General features: G+C 43.1%; 1 pseudogene; it reads left to right on the forward strand.

The window, feature by feature from the left end:
* Positions 1-15,366: 15,366 nt before the first annotated feature.
* On the forward strand, positions 15,367-15,483 carry LOC130359995 (U2 spliceosomal RNA; annotated as a pseudogene).
* The last annotated feature ends 2,741 nt before the right edge of the window (positions 15,484-18,224 follow it).

Below are 18,224 nucleotides of genomic sequence, written 5' to 3' on the forward strand. Positions count from 1 at the left end.
CTACTGGCTCTGTTTATTATTAACACCTTACAAAGGTTGTTATAGATCTAATACAGGGCTTCATAAGTTGCCTTCTGTAACAATTCTTATATGGAAAGTATTTATGGGTTTACAGTTTGTAAACAAGGATTATGATGTATGTTGCATTTTAGCTTCTGTTAAAGGTGTTGGGAGATTTATCAACTCATGTAGAGGAAAAGTTGCCGAATTGACCATAGCAACCAAATTTCTCTAGTTTCAGAAACTGGTTGCTATGGGCAACTCAGCAACTTCCACTGGATAGAAGGCCAGAAAACAGGAGACCAAAACCTAATAGCCAACTCTTCCAATTTTCCACCTACAGGCACATGAGGGCTTGTTTTATTTTTATTTGCTTGCTCAATTTTACTTTTGTCATGACTTTACTCCATTTTACCAGAAATTCTACCGTGAAACCAACAACTATCTGGTGCAAAAGTGAAGAAAAAATCATATTGCAACTAGGGATCGACCGATATTTTTTTTTTTTTTTTTTGGGCAGATATAGATACTCTGTGGAGACACTGCTGCAGATCATTGATTTAAAGCGGGCACTTTCAATCAATGAACTGCAGCAGCTTTTGTGGTGCCAGAGACCACCGCCGCCACCCGCTTCTCTCCCCCTGTCTGTCCTGGTGTCCTGAGTTTTATTGCCGCCGCCACTGCCCCATTGCCTCCCCCATTCCCGGTTTTATAATTTCCTGGGCCCGGGATGGCTCCGGTGCCGTCCTCCTGAGCTGTCAGTGTGCACTGACTGTGACGTTGCGTTGAGAACGTCACTTGTCATTGCGCTGCACAGCGTGACACAGGATGGCACAGGAGCCAGAAATAACGCGGACCCCGGGATCAGGTAATTTATATAACCGGGAATGGGGGGCGGGGCATTATTGGATTATCGGCAAGATAATTGCCGATAACGTCCAAAATTGTGAATATCGGCCAAACCGATAATCGGTCGATACCGAATTGCAACTATTGGGCTACTGTTTCTACAGTGTGCTTTTTGGTAAAAATGACATGTTTGGGGCAGGACATTTCTCAAACTGTTAAATCTATATTTGCCTCAGTCTTTTTTTAGTTGAGACTTTTATGCAACTTTTTCATTAGAGCCATTCTCCACAGAAGTAGTATAATGGTCTACAATAGAGCTTAAAATGCAGTGGTCAGGAAATAATCAACTGAGACTTTAATTGGAAAGTTGCATCAACAGAAAATATGCAGAAATGGAAGACCCTGCAGAAACAATTGTTGTTTGTTTTACGTACAAGGCAACACAGTGCAGTTTACATTTCAAATGACCTTTTTTAGCTTTAATCTGAAGGCTAATACAAAATTCTAAATATAACTTAATCCCAATGGTCCTTTATTTTTGTTATCCTTGTAGATGTCTGCTTTTTTTTTCCCCCCCTATGAATTAGTGCTCGAATTTCACTTTTGCGGCTGATTCAAAGAAAGCATATGAATTTACCCCATGCATGGTGCAATTTAGTCTCTTTGAATACTTCTCAAAACATATAGCAGAAGCGTGGTGCAGCTTTCCATGGCAACCAGATTCCTTTAAATTTTTGTTGCGACCTATTAAAAGCATTCTAATTGGTTGCTATGGTCAACTGCACAACTCTTCCTCTACACGTTATCAAGTTCCCCCTTTTGAACTCCATGACACTATGCTCCTGAATGACTGTGCCTAAGGCTATATTCTCACAACGGAATATCCACACGGAGAATTTCTAAACGCACATTCTGTACAGTGTGCACTGGCAGAATATTCCGGCGTTCATTCTGCACAGACAAAGGAATTTCCATTCACGAAAGAGCTGGCATGGAAATTCCTCCGTGTGCACAGAGCAGCAGTCATAAATTTATTTATTTATTTATTTATTTTTTTTACCACCACATATTACAAAAAAATACAATTTTATACAATTGAATTAAACATGACTGCTGCAGCGGAATCTCTGTGCCAATTTCCTATTCGGAATTGAATTTCAATCATGTGAACCTAGCCTACGATTCTGGCTGATTGCCGCTTGGATAATCCTTTTTGAACTTAGGCTAACAGAGTTGAGGGCAAAGAGCAGTGTTTCTCAACTACTGTGCCTCAAAGCTATTAAACTGCAAGATGCTAAGGCTTGTGAAGACATGGAGGCTGAGGAATGGAAGAAAAGGCAAAAAGATGACAGAAGGTAAAGTGAGTTAGTTTGGGAGGCCGATTTTATAAAATCAATATTAGGTTTGTGGGCATGGAACTTGCAACCTTTTTGGATTCTCTTTTTGTGACTTTTCGGGTCTAAAGTGCTGCGGAGGGTAGACTAAGTCCATTCGCAAAATTTTATTAAACTCTGTGACACATTTCACGGACAATAGACCCATGCTCAGACTTTTCTTGTCAAAAGTACTGCAGTGACTAGACAGTGATGGTAAATCTCCCCTGTTAGGATTATTTTGTCGGTACGTACGATTAAAAGGATACCCAATTTATAAAGGTTTTTATTTTACTTTTTCATAAGGTGGTCTGTTCTTTCGATTACACTGATCACTGGCACAGCATTTATTATCGGTGCTCCATTGCAACAGGCTGCTGAGGCGGGCTGCAGAATTGGAATGTAAGCTGATCTGAAACTTATCCCCTATCCTTAGACACAGCACCCACCCTTTTCTCTGGTGTTCCTGGTTCAGTTACCTGTTCGAGGGTGTGTTCAGTTAATTTTTATTCTGGTTTCTCGGACAGGTCGTGGGTTTTTCTTGGCCTGTCTGTCCTCTCCTACTGCTCTGGGACTAAAACGGATTAGCTCAGCTTGCCTGTAGGCAGGTATAACCTGCTGGGAGGGGCCGACTTTTCATGTTGCCACAGTGTCAAGCCGCCTAGTGACAGACAGCGGCATATACCCATGGTCTGTGTCCCCCAATGGATCCTCTGAGAAAAAGATTTTACGGTAAGCATAAAAATCTTCTTATCCGTTTGCTGACGCAAACTAAAACTTGGGATCATCCTCCAAAAATGGACGTGTCTATTTCCAAAGTCTCCAGAAAGGGATTTCCCTTAAGGATCCAATGGATAAGAGAATGGATATGTTTCTTAAAAGAACATGGGAAGCTTCAGGGGCAGCCTTTTTTATTATTTTTATTATTACATTTATTTTAACAATTAAACATTCCATATAAAATCACATTTCCATTTTTCTTTGTCTATTAAGATTTCAGAAACGTTTTCCTTTTTACCCTCCCCCTATACATTTCTCCAATCCGGTTCCAGTGCCCTGTCCGACCCTCGCCATCTGGATATTCCTTTTTATCTTATCTAATACTACCTTCTCCTCCTCTTCCCCCAGCCCCCTCCCCCCCCGCTTTAATAAACCTTCCTATTGCTAAAACCAAACAAAATAAGTGGCATTTGGCTCCTCCCCTCTCAATCTACCCTTCAATCCAGACCATCCGCATTACTCATTTCCTCCCTCTCACCTTTTTCTTCACACTCTCACTCTCCTGGTCTCTACCATACTCATCATCCTTCGATCCCCTTACTATTATTTTTTTTCTCCCCTCGTTCCCTACTAATTTAGTATTTACAAATTTCCTCCCCGTTGCCAGCGAAGAGCGCTGCGCCTTCACGCCCCACTCCTCCCTGACTACTTGTGTTCCACTGCTGATGCGTTTATTACGCACCCCCCGGATCAACAATTTCGGGGAGGACCTTTATAAGAAGATGTTACCATTTTATTTGATTTTTATTATTATATGGGGGAGATTACTCATATTTAATTCATTTGTTTGATCCAATGCGAAAGCTCTCAATCACTGTGTTCATTCCAACTTTAAGAAAAGAGGAATGTGAGAGGAGAGCCAAGAAACAGGAAAAACAAACCCACAAGGAAGAAAAGAGAAAAAGATATAGTACCTACCCATCTTGTAATTGCTATTGGCACCTCTCCTTACAAATATATATAATCACCCCACCCACCCCCTATCCCACCCCATTGCAGAAGGGAGAGAAAAGAAAAAAAAATTATACTCCCACCTTATACCTTTATCTGAGACTCTCCACCAAACACAATCTTTCTCTGTCATACCTTCAATCCACCTATCCCAAATTACGTGGAACTTAGCCAAGAACCCAGCCTTAGCTGCCCAACAGAACTCCAAATTAATCATCTTACATACTGTAGCCTTAAGATCATCAGTATTAGGAGCTGCTTTAGACATCCACTTTCTTGCCACCAATAGTCTTGTTGCAAATTGCACTTTCCCTCTTAGAATCTTTATCTCCTTCCTTCAATTCTAGCCTTCGTTCTTATCATCCTTACCACCTTCATCCAGAATTCTTTAAGCCCAGGACACTCATAATACATATGGAAGAACCCCATTCCTTCATTCTCACATCTTGGGCATTTGTATTTTTTACGTTTATCTTTCCCAGGAGTTGTGGCATGTAATATAACCTATGTGTTATAAAAAATGGTGTAACTCTATATGAACTGTTTTTAATAATATTCAAGTTCTCCCAAATTTCCCTCCATTCCCTTTCTGTTACTTGTCCTATATCCTTCTCCCATTCTTTTCTACTAAAGTGCTTTGCTACCTTATTTTTAAACATCCACCATTATTTTATACATCTTAGAAATTATTTTTTTATCCGTACCTTCCCTTAACACCTTCATTAACTGGCAGTCATTAATTCTCAATTTCTCTTATCTATTTTTTTGACTGCCTCTCTTAACTGTGCATACCTAAATAGTGACATAGGAGGAGATTTATCAAAACCTGTGCAGAGGAAAAGTTGCCAGTTGCCCATAGCAACCAATCAGCTCGCTTCTTTCATTTTTAACAAGGCCTCTGCAAAATGAAAGAAGCGATCTGATTGGGTTCTATGGGCAACTGGGCAACTTTTCCTTTGCACAGGTTTTGATAAATCCGTAAAGTGACATGTATTGCTATAATGGGACCCTGTATACTACAACTCCCAGCATGCCCAGACAGCCCTTGGCGTCTGGGCATGCTGGGAGTTGCAGTTTTGCAACATCTGGAGGTCCACAGTTTGGAGACCACTGTGCCCTTCCAGATGTTGCAAAACTCAGCATGCCCTTACTGTCCAGGCATGCTGGGAGTTGTAGTTCTGGAACAGCTGGCCCTTCAGATGTTGCAGAACTACAACTCCCAGCATGCCTGGACAGTTTTGGCATACTGGGAGTTGTAGTTTTGCAACATCTGGAAGGGCACAGATTGGGAACCACTGTATTAGTGGTCTGCAAACTGTAGTCCTCCAGATGTTGCACAACTAAAACTCCAAGCATGCTGGGAGTTATAGTTCGGCAACATCTGGCTCTAAAGATGTTGCCGAACTACTACTTCCAGCATGCCTGAGAATTTTTGGGAGTAGTGGTTTTGCAACAACTGGAGGCACACTGATTGGGAAACATTGTCTGTTTCCCAACTCAGTGTTTCCCAACCCGTGTGCCTCCAGCTGTTGCAAAACTACAACTACCAGCATGCACTGATAGACTGATATACAGGGTACATTCACATGGGCAGGGGGCTTATAGTGAGTATCAGGCTGCAGGTTTGCGTGGCAGCTCAAACTCGCAGCGGGAAACTCACTGTAATCCCCGCCCGTGTGACTGTACCCTAAAAACACTACACTACACTAACACACAATAAAATAAAAAGTAAAAAACACTACATATACACATACCCCTACACAGCCCCCCTCCCCTCCCCAATAAAAATGAAAAACGTCTGATACTAAACCTGGAAAGGACCCCCTATCTGCGGGTTCTTATAGACCGATCTCATTGTTGTGTGCTGATGTGAAGCTGCTGGCCCGGGAACTCGCTAACAGACTTGCAGGGGTGGTGCTTTCTCTGGTCCATGGTGATCAGACAGGCTTTATGCCGGGTAAGTCCACGGTTGACAACATTAGGAGAGTGTACCTTAACTTGCAGATGTCTCAGGAGGGCGCGGGAGCAAGATCGATTTTTTCATTCGACGCTGCCAAAGCATTTGATAGCGTCGAATGGAACGATCTGTGGAGAGTTATGGAGGCTATGGGGTTTGGACCTAGATTCCTTACTTATGTTAAACTGCTCTACCAACGTCCGACTGCCCGCCTCCGGGTCAATGGTCGGTTGTCCCCTTCATTTGACCTACAGAGGGGCATGCAACAGGGGTGTCCCCTGTCGCCTCTGCTCTTTGCATTGGCCATAGAGCCACTGGCATGTATCCTGCGGGCCTCCCCTGATTTAATTGGGTTTCGATACGGCTGCATGGACAAGAGGGTGGCACTTTACGCGGATGACATGTTGTTATTCCTGGGTGATACTGCTCGTTCCTGGTCTCCTGCTATGTCTATTATCTCGGAGTTTGGTGCCTACTCTGGCCTTCTAATTAACTGGGACAAGTCGGTCCTGATGCCCTTAGATACCCTGCCTGATATTCCTCAGATAGCCATATCACATATACAGGTGGTTAAGGAATTTAAATATTTAGGGATCAACATCACACCATTTTTGCATGATTTTGTATCCCGGAACCTGACACCCTTGCTGGACAAGAGTTCACAAAAGGTAGCTGTCTGGTGTAAATTGCCGATTTCGGTGGTTGGCCGGGCTAATCTAACAAAAATGGTCCTTATGCCGCAGTTGCTCTATGTGCTGCAGAACTCCCCAGTGTGGATAGCAAAGATTTACTTTCACAGAATACAGCGACTTTTTAGACAATTAGTATGGGGGGGGGGGGGGGGACTGCACGGATTAAACTTGAAACATTGCAAAGGGCTAAATCTTCAGGTGGGTTGGCGCTGCCTAATCCCTGGCTGTACTATCTTGCCTCGCAGCTTCATCAGTTGAGAGGGTGGGCGGATAAATCTTTATTGGGGCCTACGGGTCGTTTATTTATGGCTAAACATGGGGGGAGGGTGCCGCTACACATTCTTGAAATTGGAGCCCTGACCAGACCTCCGGACTCCTCTCCCACTACCCTGCTCCTATGTAAGCTCTGGGGCCATGCGCGCAAGTTACTAGGTATCACGAGTTATATATCGCATACACCGCTGTGGCGTAACCCAGGCTTGCCAGTTTTTTTCCTCCTTCACGGATGCTGATTATTGGGAGAGGAGGGGATTGTGTGAACTGGGGCAGCTAGCTGTACAGGGGGTAGTAAGATCTTTTCAGGATTTGCAGGAGGAGTTTGTTTTACCGCACTCCTCATTTTACAGATACTTGCAGCTCCGTCATGTATATGACACTCAGAATAGGCTACGGCTGATGGAGGTACAGACTAACAGGGTCCTAGAATCCGTGGTTACAAAACGGGAATCTGCTGGTATCATATCTTGGCTATACGGTGAGTAGTTAAGTTTCTACCATGAGAATTTCCCCTTGACGGTTCGTGCGAAATGGGAGAGGGACCTTGGCGGGTTGAGTAATGAGGAATGGGCTATAGTGCTCTCTCTTACCCCATCTTTGTCTTTATCGGAATCTAATAGGCTATCACAATTATTCTTTTTGCATAGAGTGTATAAAACCCCACTATTCCTACATAACATTGGTGTTCGGTCTGACTCTTCCTGCCCCAGGTGTGGTGAGTTGGAGGCTCACCTGTTGCATATGATGTGGACTTGCCCTGTCTTACATGCATATTGGAATGATGTGATACGACTTATCGAAACCATTTATGGGGTGACATTTAGTGCAGCTCCTAAGGTGTGTCTCCTTGGCCTTATAGGCTGTGATCAGGAACCCTCCTTGAGAGAAGTGGGAATTTTACGTGTGCTATATCAGGCCAGGAAACTTATAGCGCAGTTCTGGATCAGACCGTCTCCTCCAGGAGTAGCTGATCTTGTTACAAGAATAACGCAGATAGTGCGCTTGGAGAAAGGGATATATGTTAAGCGGAAAGTTGTTAGGAAATTTGATGGTATCTGGGGACCCTGGGTGAACCATTTTGACCCCCCCCCCCCCGTCGACTGATTTCTAGATGACTGTCCATTTTAAATCTGTCCTTGGAATGTGGTGTTGGTTTGCCTGACGGAGTTCTGTGAGTGTGGCTCTTTTCTTTCTACTTCTTGCGTTCTTCTCTGTGCCCTCTCTTTGTGGATTCAATGGAATGTTGACATGTAGAGGCCGTTTGTTGCAGTTCTGAGAAAGTGGTGTGAGAGAGGCAGACTGTTGGGTCTGCAGGTTAATGAAACTTTGGCTTACTGAACGTGCGTTATGGGTGGTATAAGGGTAGAGACGGATTGTTTCTTTGTGGGGTGGGAGGGAGGGTGGGGTTTATTGTATGTATGTTGTTTAAAATGTTTGCAAAAATCTTTAATAAAAATTATCTGATTAAAAAAAAAAAACGTCTGGTACGCCACTGTTTCCAAAATGGAGCCTCCAGCTGTTGCAAAACAACAACTCCCAGTATTGCCGGACAGCCGTTGACTGTCCAAGCATGCTGGGAGTTTTGCAACAGCTGGAGGCACCCTGTTTGGGAATCACTGGCGTAGAATACCCCTATGTCCACCTCTTTGCAAATCCCTAATTCAGGCCTCAAATGCGCATGGCACTCTCACTTCGGAGCCCTGTCATATTTCAAGGCAACAGTTTAGAGCCACATATGGGGTATCGCCGTACAATTAATTAGTGTAAAAATTTTTTACACTAACATGCTGGTGTTGCCCTATACTTTTCATTTTGACAAGAGGTAAAAGGGAAAAAAGCCCCCCAAAATGTGTAATGCAATTTCTCCTGACTACGGAGATACCCCATATGTGGGCGCAAAGTGCTCTGGGGGCGCACAACAAGGCCCAGAAGGGAGAGTGCACCATGTACATTTGAGGTGATTTGCACAGGGGTGGCTGATTGCTACAGCGGTTTTGACAAACGCAAAAAAAAAAAACACATGTGACCCCATTTCGGAAACTACACCCCTTACGGAATGTAATGAGGGGGGCAGTGAGAATTTACACCCCACTGGTGTCTGACAGAGCTTTGGAACAGTGGGCTGTGCAAATAAAAAATTTTGTACAGCCCACTGTTCCAAAGATCTGACAGACACCAGTGGGGGGTAAATGCTCACTGTAACCCTTGTTACGTTCCTCAAGGGGTCTAGTTTCCAAAATGGTATGCCATGTGTTTTTTTTTTCCTGTCCTGGCACCATAGGGGCTTCCTAAATGCGACATGCCCCCGAGCAAAATTTGCTCTCAAAAAGCCAAATATGACTCCTTCTCTTCTGAGCATTGTAGTTCGCCCGTAGTGCACTTCAGGTCAACTTATGGGGTACCTCCATACTCAGAAGAGACGGGGTTACAAATTTTGGGGGGTACTTTCTGCTATTAACCCTTGCAAAAATATGAAATTTGAGGGGAAACACACATTTTAGTGAAATTTTTATTTTATTTTTTTACATATTCAAAAGTCGTAAAACACCTGTGGGGTATTAAGGCTCACTTTATTCCTTGTTACTTTCCTCAAGGGGTCTAGTTTCCAAAATGGTATGCCATGTGTTTTTTTTTTTTGCTGTTCTGGCACCATAGGGGCTTCCTAAATGCAACATGCCCCCCAAAAACCATTTCCGAAAAACGTACTCTCCAAAATCCCCTTGTCGCTCCTTCGCTTCTGAGCCCTCTACTGCGCCCCCGCCGAACACTTTACATAGACATTTGAGGTATGTGCTTACTCGAGAAAAATTGGACTACAAATATAACTATACATTTTCTCCTTTTACCCCTTGTAAAAATTCAAAAATTTGGTCTACAAGAACATGCGAGTGTAAAAAATGAAGATTGTGAATTGTCTCCTTCACTTTGCTGCTATTCCTGTGAAACACCTAAAGGGTTAAAATGCTGACTGAATGTAATTTTGAATACTTTGGGGGGTGCAGTTTTTATAATGGGGTCATTTGTGGGGTATTTCTAAGATGAAGACCCTTCAAATCCACTTCAAACCTGAACTGGTCCCTGAAAAATTGTGATTTTGGAAATTTTGTGAAAAATTGGAAAATTGCTGCTGAACTTTAAAGCCCTCTGGTGTCTTCCAAAAGTAAAAACACATCAATTTTAAGATGCAAACATAAAGTAGACATATTGTATATGTGAATAAAAAAAATTATTTGGAATATCCATTTTCCTTACAAGCAGAGAGCTTCAAAGTTAGAAAAATGCAAAATTTTCAAATTTTTCATTAAATTTTGGGATTTTTCACCAAGAAAGGATGCAAGTTATCACAAAATTTTACCACTATGTTAAAGTAGAATATGTCACGAAAAAACAGTCTCGGAATCAGAATGATAACTAAAAGCATTCCAGAGTTATTAATGTTTAAAGTGACAGTGGTCAGATGTGCAAAAAATGGCCGGGTCCTAAGGTGTAAAATGGCTGGGTCCTTAAGGGGTTAAAGCCTCATGTAGCGAGGACTTCTGTGGCCAGATCTGTTTTAACCCCTTAAGGACGAAGCCCATTTGGGCCTTAAGGACGCAAACAATTTTATTTTTACATTTTCCTTTTTTCCTCCTCGCCTTCAAAAAATCATAACTTATATTTTCATCCACAGACTAGTATGAGGGATTGTTTTTTGCACGACCAGTTGTCCAATGTAATGCCATCTCACTTTACCATAAAATGTATGGCGCAACCAAAAAAATACTATTTGTGTGGGGAAATTTAAAAAAAAAACGCAATTTAGCAAATTTTGGAAGGTTTCGTTTTCACGCCGTACAATTTACGGTAAAAATGACATGTGTTCTTTATTCTTTGGGTCTATACGATTAAAATGATACCCATGAAAATATACTTTTCTATTACTGTTGCGCTTAAACAAAATCGCAAACTGTATAACCAAATTAGTATGTTTAAAATCCCCCTATTTTGAAGACCTATAACTTTTTCATTTTTCCGTATAAGCGGTGGTATGAGGGCTCATTTTTTGCGCTGTGATCTGTACTTTTTATTGATACCATATTTGCTTACATAAAACTTTTAATACGTTTTTTTATACATTTTTTTGGGAATAAAATGTTATAAAAAAAAAGCTGCTATTCTGCTTTTTTTTTTTACGTTCACGCCGTTCACCGTACGGTATCATTAACATTTTATTTTAATAGTTGGGATATTTACGCACACGGCGATACCAAATATGTATATAAAATATTTTTTTTACACTTTTTGGGGGTGAAATAGGGAAAATGGGACAATTTACGTTTTCATTGGGGGAGGTTTTTTTTCACATTTATTTTTCTTTTATTTTTTACTTTTTTTTACTTTTATTTTTACACTTTAATAGTCCCCATAGGGGACTATTTATAGCAATCATTTGATTGCTAATACTGTTCAGTGCTATGTATAGGGCATAGCACTGATCAGCATTATCGGTCATCTTCTGCTCTGGTCTGCTCGATCGCAGACCAGAGCAGAAGACTCTGGGAGACGGATGGAGCAAGGGGAGGGGACCTCCGGCCGCCATGCTGAATAACCGGATCACTGCGGCAGCGCTGCGGGCGATCCGATCATCCATTCAAAGTTCCACGATGCTGCAGATGCTGTGATCTGTATTGATCACGGCATCTGAGGGGTTAATGGCGGACATCCGTGCGATTGCGGATGTCCGGCATTACGGGCGGGTCCCTGGCTCGCGGTTATGCATAGGACGTAAATGTATGTCCTGGAGCGTTAAGTACCACCTCACCAGGACGTACATTTACGTCCTTCGTCATTAAGGGGTTAATTTGGTTAGATCAGTGTGCTTCTAATATCCAGAATAAGATACCAAGGGAACAGCTCTTATCCTTTATTCCCACTATCCGTAAGGGGTAGCCTTCTTAGCAGACTCCACCTCAGATGCCCTAAGGTTATCTGCCTGTGCTGGAGCACTATCAAATTCGGCTAGAAGGGCATTGTGGTTAAAAAATTGGCCAGGCGAGGTATCCTCAAAATAAATTATGCACCATCCCATGTGAAGGAGAGCATTTGTTTGGATCCGTCCTTTCTGATTTACTTGAGAAGGCAAATGATAGAAAGGGTTTCCTTTTGCCTTTTGGGTCCAGATGTAACCAATCCTTTCGGTCCAGGGGGAGGGGCAAATCTGGGTGCTGGAAATTCGCCCCAAAAAATAGTGGTCTCATGATTACTCAGCCCCAAATTGCCTCAAAAAACCCAGGATCTCAATGACTGGGTCCTGTGAGTGGGTGGCAGACTGCAAAGTTTTTTTTCCAGCATGGCAAAAGATAGCAGGCAGTTCTCAGGTTCTAGACATCATTCAGAACGGTCTGCGCTGGGAATTTTGAGTTCTATTACAGGTACCATCAGGTCAGGAATGTCAGTGATTTTATTTCACACTGTTCCTTGTGAAAAAAAACAACAACACCTTTCCGGTAATAATAAATCTAAACCTCTAAACACATTCATAAAATACTAAAGTTTTAAAATTGAAATGTTAAAATCAACAGTAAGCTTACAAAAAAATTTTCTTGGCCTCACTGGATTTAAAGAATGCCTACTTCTCTGTACCCATTAATCCGGACTTCCAAAAATACTTAAGAATTGCTGTGCACCTAAACTCCAACCTAATGCATCTTCAATTATGTGCCCTTCCCTTTGGGATCTCAGTAGCTCCACAAATTTTCGCAAAAGTGGTGTTGGAAATGGTAGCGCACATAAGGGAAGAAGGAATATTCATCCCATATCTGGATGACTTTCTCCTGGTGGCAGACTCAGCATCAAAGGTACAGTCTTTTGTTTCTCGCACCTTACACATTCTAGAAAAATTGGGCTGGCTAGTCAATTGGGAGAAGTCATCCCCAACACAACCAGTATTTTTAGGCATTATTTTTGATTCTATACAGGAGAAATCCTTCTTTCCCCAAAGTAAAATTGATAAAATTATACATTTCTTGGTCGCTCTTCATTGGGGGACAGCTTACAGATGGGTATATGCTCTTGCCACTAGGAGGCGCTGACACTAGGAAGAAAAAAAGTCGCTCCTCCCTGGCAGGATATACCCGCCCACCTGTAGTAGTGAGGTAATCAGTTTTAGTTAGTGTCAGTAGGAGGCAAGACACAGGTCTGGGAGCTCCCCAGATCTGGTGCTTTTTTATTATTTTCTAGTAAGGGCTGTTTAGTTAGGTTCTTTACTTGTTTTTATTTCCTGTACAGATGGGGTGTTCAGGAGCATGGCGCTACCTGTTCCCCCATAAGGGGCACGTCGACGGCCAGCGCCTGGGGTTGCACCTTGAAGATCCCCCTATTTTTCCTGCTCATCTTGGTCTGTAGCAGCATGACGTGATACAGGTGACTTAAAAGCTGGCTTAAGACATCATAGGTGAGTATAGGAAGGTTGAGTCTGCGGGTGAGTATGTTGCCCCCCCCCCCCCCCCGACACAGAAATTATGGGATTAATTGGTTCCAGTGTGCCTTTTGGGGCAGTTTAACCTGTTAAGGACCCAGGGCGTCCTGAGTCCGCTCTCGATCTATAACGCGGGGCCACCTCATAGCGTTAGAGGCCGGGACCTGTGGCTAATAGCACGCAGCATTGATTGCGGTGCTGCGTGCTATTAACCCTTTAGACGCGGCGTTCAAAGTTGAACACTGCGTCTAAAATGAAAGTGAAACCATGCCGGTTTGCTCATGGAGCTGTTCGGGATAGCCGCGGCGAAATCGCGGCATCCCAAACAGCTTACAGGACAACTGGAGGGTCCCTACCTGACTCCTCGGTGTCCGATCGCCAAATGACTGCTCCGTGCCTGAGATCCAGGCATGAGCAGTCAAGCAGCAAAATCATCGATCACTGGTTTCTTATGAGAAACCAGTGATCAATGTAAAAGATCAGTGTGTGCAGTGTTATAGGTCCCTATGGGAGCTATAACACTGCAAAAAAAAAGTGAATAAAGATCATTTAACCCCTCCCCTATTAAAAGTTTGAATCATCCCCCTTTTCAAATAAAAAAATATACATATGTGGTATCGCCGCGTGCGGAAATGTCCGAATTATAAAAATATATTGTTAATTAAACCGCACGGTCAATGGCGCACGCGCCAAAAAATTCCAAAGTCCAAAATAGTGCATTTTTGGTTGCTTTTTATAGCATGAAAAAATGAATAAAAAGCAATCAATAAGTCCTATCAATGCAAAAATGGTACCACTAAAAACTTCAGATCACGGCGCAAAAAATGAGCCCTCATACCGCCCCATACGTGGAAAAATAAAAAAAGTTATAGGGGTCAGAAGAGGACAATTTTAAACGTATAAATTTTCCTGCATGTAGTTTTGATTTTTTCCAGAAGTACGACAAAATCAAACCTACATAAGTAAGGTATCATTTTAACCGTATGGACCTACAGAATATAGATAAGGTGTTATTTTTACCGAAAAATTTACTGTGTAGAAACGGAAGCCCCCAAAAGTTACAAAATGGCGTTTTTTTTCCATTTTTGTCTCACATTGATGTTTTTTTTTCCATTTCTCCATAGATTTTTGGGTATAATGACTGAAGTCATTACAAAGTAGAATTAGTGGCGCAAAAAATAAGCCATCATAGGGATTTTTAGGTGAAAAATGTAAAGAGTTATGATTTTTTAAAGGTAAGGAGGAAAAAACGAAAAAACCCCGGGTCCTTAAGGGGTTATTGGAGGTCATCGGCCCGTTCTTTAATGGGGTCTGGGCTCTCACTTTAAGTCTCTCCTCTCTGTGGTGTTTCAGGGCAGCCACCGACTTTTTCGGCGGCTCCCTGTACTTATTGAATCACAGTCACGGCTCTCAGCTCCTCCGGCGCTGTGTGGCCGGCGGGAGCCATAATGGCGGCAGGTAGCTCCGCCCCCCTTCTTCCTGAGTTCAGAGCAGAAAGCAGGTTTCAACTGTAGGGTCCCTCTGCCGGCTTTTCCTTCAGAGCGCCGACAGGGGAGAATCTGTGCCTCTCATTACGGAGCTTAGCTCCACCCCCTCCTCCCCGCAGCGAGCTCTCCGTCCCCGTCCTTTCTCCTCATATCGGGATCTGTCTCTCTTCTCTCCTGCAGCCTCACAGGTGCCGGTGGGCGTGTCGCTGGTGGCACATATCTTTGCCCCCCTTCCCTCTTATATTAGTAAAGTGGGGTTCTATTCCCCACCTCGGCTGGTCGCTTTTTTGGAGATGGGGGAGTGGTCATAGCTCCACTTTACTCTCCCCCCCCCCCCAGGAGGTGGAAAGTACTCTCTACTTTACATATATATATATATATATATATATATATATATATATAAATTGAATCTCTTTTTCTAGTCTTTAAGGCCATTTAGTTGTGGTTGGCGCTGTCTTGTAGCCTATACTTAGATTGTGCATTCCTTTTTTCCATGCACCCTTGTGACCTCTGGGAACACAAAATTGCAGCCTAAGCCAGTGCTATCTATCGCTTTTTGACTAACATCAAGTGCAGTGTAGGTTCTTATCATTTTAATATCTGATACTTCCCCTATCCAGGGACCATATAGTACATGGATTTTTTTTTTTTTGAAAACTTTGTTTATTAAAGATTTTCATTTTATAAGTGGCAAATAGGTAATACAAAAATGTACAATCAACAACATGAGCAGATAGAAGCGAGTAAACATCACTCACAAAAATAACAATCACTGTAGTACAGTTAGAAGAACATGACTGTCAGGCAAAAAAAACCTTGCAGCAGAGCCCAATTGGGATAGATATCAAGATAGTCAAGTAACCAGAAAACAATCAAAGTATTATGTTAGAATGTAAAAGCGCTAACAATATCAGGTAAAGGCTAGTAATCGTCACTCTCAGAAGCGTCCATCCCAGACGCCCATCAAAAGCGACGTGAGCCAATCAGAACATGGGTCATTCTGACGTCACTCGAGTATGAAAGCCTACCGATCATTCACTCAAACGGACTCACATGTATACACAGAAGAGAGAAGAAAAAAATAAAAAAATAAAAATAAAAAGAATAATAAAAAAAAAGAGATTGTAAAAGAGAAAAAGGGAGAGGAAACATGCAGTGAAAAGTTGGAGTAAGGTGCAGTAGGTAGGTAAGGGGGGGAGACAATATAAAGTGCAAAAACCATGGCAGCAGGTCAACCCTCTCAACGATCAGGAAGGCGTAGAGGGCCTAAGGTGTCACTGAGTGAGGCAAGAGAGTACCACTCCGTGTGTCTAAATGGTGTAACTATAGCTTCAATTTGGGACCTAGATAAGTGGGCAATCATGAAGGTTTTCCATTTGGCAAAGAATTTCTTTGCATTGCGTTCGCGATGTCTTTCTGTGTCCAGTCTGTCCACCTCCAGAAAGTCTTTCAACTCTTCGATCACTGCTGATATGGTCGGCATAGCTGGTTTGATCCACTCCCGCAAGATGAAACGTTTCGCTACCAGCAGAATGACGTGTACAAATTTCGGGATGTTATTAGGACCCGCTCTGTCTGTCATTGCCGGGTCGACAGACTGGAACAGAAGCGCCAATGGAGACTCCGGGAGTCTCACCTTCCAATGACAATCAATATAGTCTACCACACCTCTCCAAAAGCTTTTAGATTCCTCGCAAGACCAAATGCCGTGGAAAAAGTCAGTCCCTGACAGGCCACACTTAGGACAGGCAGTAATCCTATCAGGGAATGCCTCAGAGGCAGGAATATTGAAACCCAAAAAGCCATGATGCATCAGTTTAAAGAACGATTCTCGCCAGCGTTCGTTGATAACGTTGGCTCTAACCCTCGACCATCCCTCCAGAATGTGTTCCCTGACCTCTGTGCAGTTTAGAATAGACTCCCATTTGGCAAAGATAGTGTGTTTAGAAATCTTCAACAAGCGGTCATTAATATTTCTGTATAGGGAAGATATGGACATTTTTCTGGGTTGTGTGCCTATCAAGTCCTCAAATGGTGAAGGGGATACTTTGGGCGATGGGTCCCTCAATCTCGATGTACAAAATGAAAGTATTTGAGAAACCTGGAGGAAGTGGGTCGCAGGCAGATCAAATGTCTGGAGAATTTTGTGGGGTAACAGCCACCTTCTCTCCTCTATATGCATCAGCTGTTTGGCCACCTCCACCCCCTTAGCGCGCCAAGCCCCAAATAAGCTGTTCTCCCTCCCCGGTGTAAATTCTGGATGGCCCCAAAGATTGAGCCTCCCAGAGAGTAGGAATGGTAGCCCATACGCTTTGCGTATTTCCCGCCATGTCATTATAGTGTCCCTCACCATAATTGAGCGCTTGATATAGGCAGGAAGACCCGCGATCCGTGCATGCAAACAAGACACAAGACTCCAAGGAGATGTGTAGTCTGCTTCAATATTATGATTAGAGTGAAAATCTGTGGCGTACAGCCAATCTATCACATGTCTAAAGAGGCAGGCCAGATTATAGCCCCGTAGGTTCGGAAAACCCACTCCTCCATCTACCTTGCTTAGCATCAGTTTTTGTAGAGAGATTCGCGGTCTCTTCCCCGCCCATATGAATCGCGTGAATGCCGTATTAAGAGAGGTAACATCTGAGTGTTTCAGAAGTAACGGAAGGGTCTGTAGTTGATATAACAATCTCGGGAAGCTTATCATTTTAATCAAATGGCATTTACCCAAAAAAGTTATGGGGAGGTGGTGCCATCGCTCAAGCTCGTCGCGTATTTTCCTAAACAGAGGTGGATAATTTAACGTGTAAAGAGAAGAAGGGACTTTACCTATCCTAATCCCCAGGTACGTTATAGCAGATCTCACTATACCTTCTGGTATGCCAATGGAGGCCCAGTGAGAAGCCGGTTTGGGTGGGCCTAGCAGCAGGAGCTCACTTTTATGTTGATTAACTTTATATCCCGTAAATGACTCAAAGTGAGACAGGGTAGACATTAGGGTAGTATAATGGGCCTTCGGATCTGCTAGGAAAATAAGAATATCATCAGCAAACAGGGTCAATTTAATCGTCTCACGTTGCACCTTTATCCCCCTATATACCTCCGTGTCTTCCAAATGTCTGGCCAAAGGTTCTAGGGCTAAGTTAAACAACAGGGGTGACAAGGGACACCCCTGCCTCGTTCCTTTGAGGATGGGGAACGATGGAGATAAAAATTCCGAGGTAAGCACCCTAGCTACAGGAGCTGCGTATAGACCATTTAAGAAGGTACGGAAACTCCCCCTTATCCCAATTTTGTCCAGTACCATCCCGAGCCAATCCCAGCGCACGTTATCAAAAGCTTTCTCAGCATCCAGCACTAACAATACCGGCTGTTCTCTTGGCTCGGGACAATGCTGAACCCTGT

Source organism: Hyla sarda, chromosome 2 (assembly GCF_029499605.1).
Source record: "Hyla sarda isolate aHylSar1 chromosome 2, aHylSar1.hap1, whole genome shotgun sequence".
Taxonomy (NCBI): Eukaryota; Metazoa; Chordata; class Amphibia; order Anura; family Hylidae; genus Hyla; species Hyla sarda.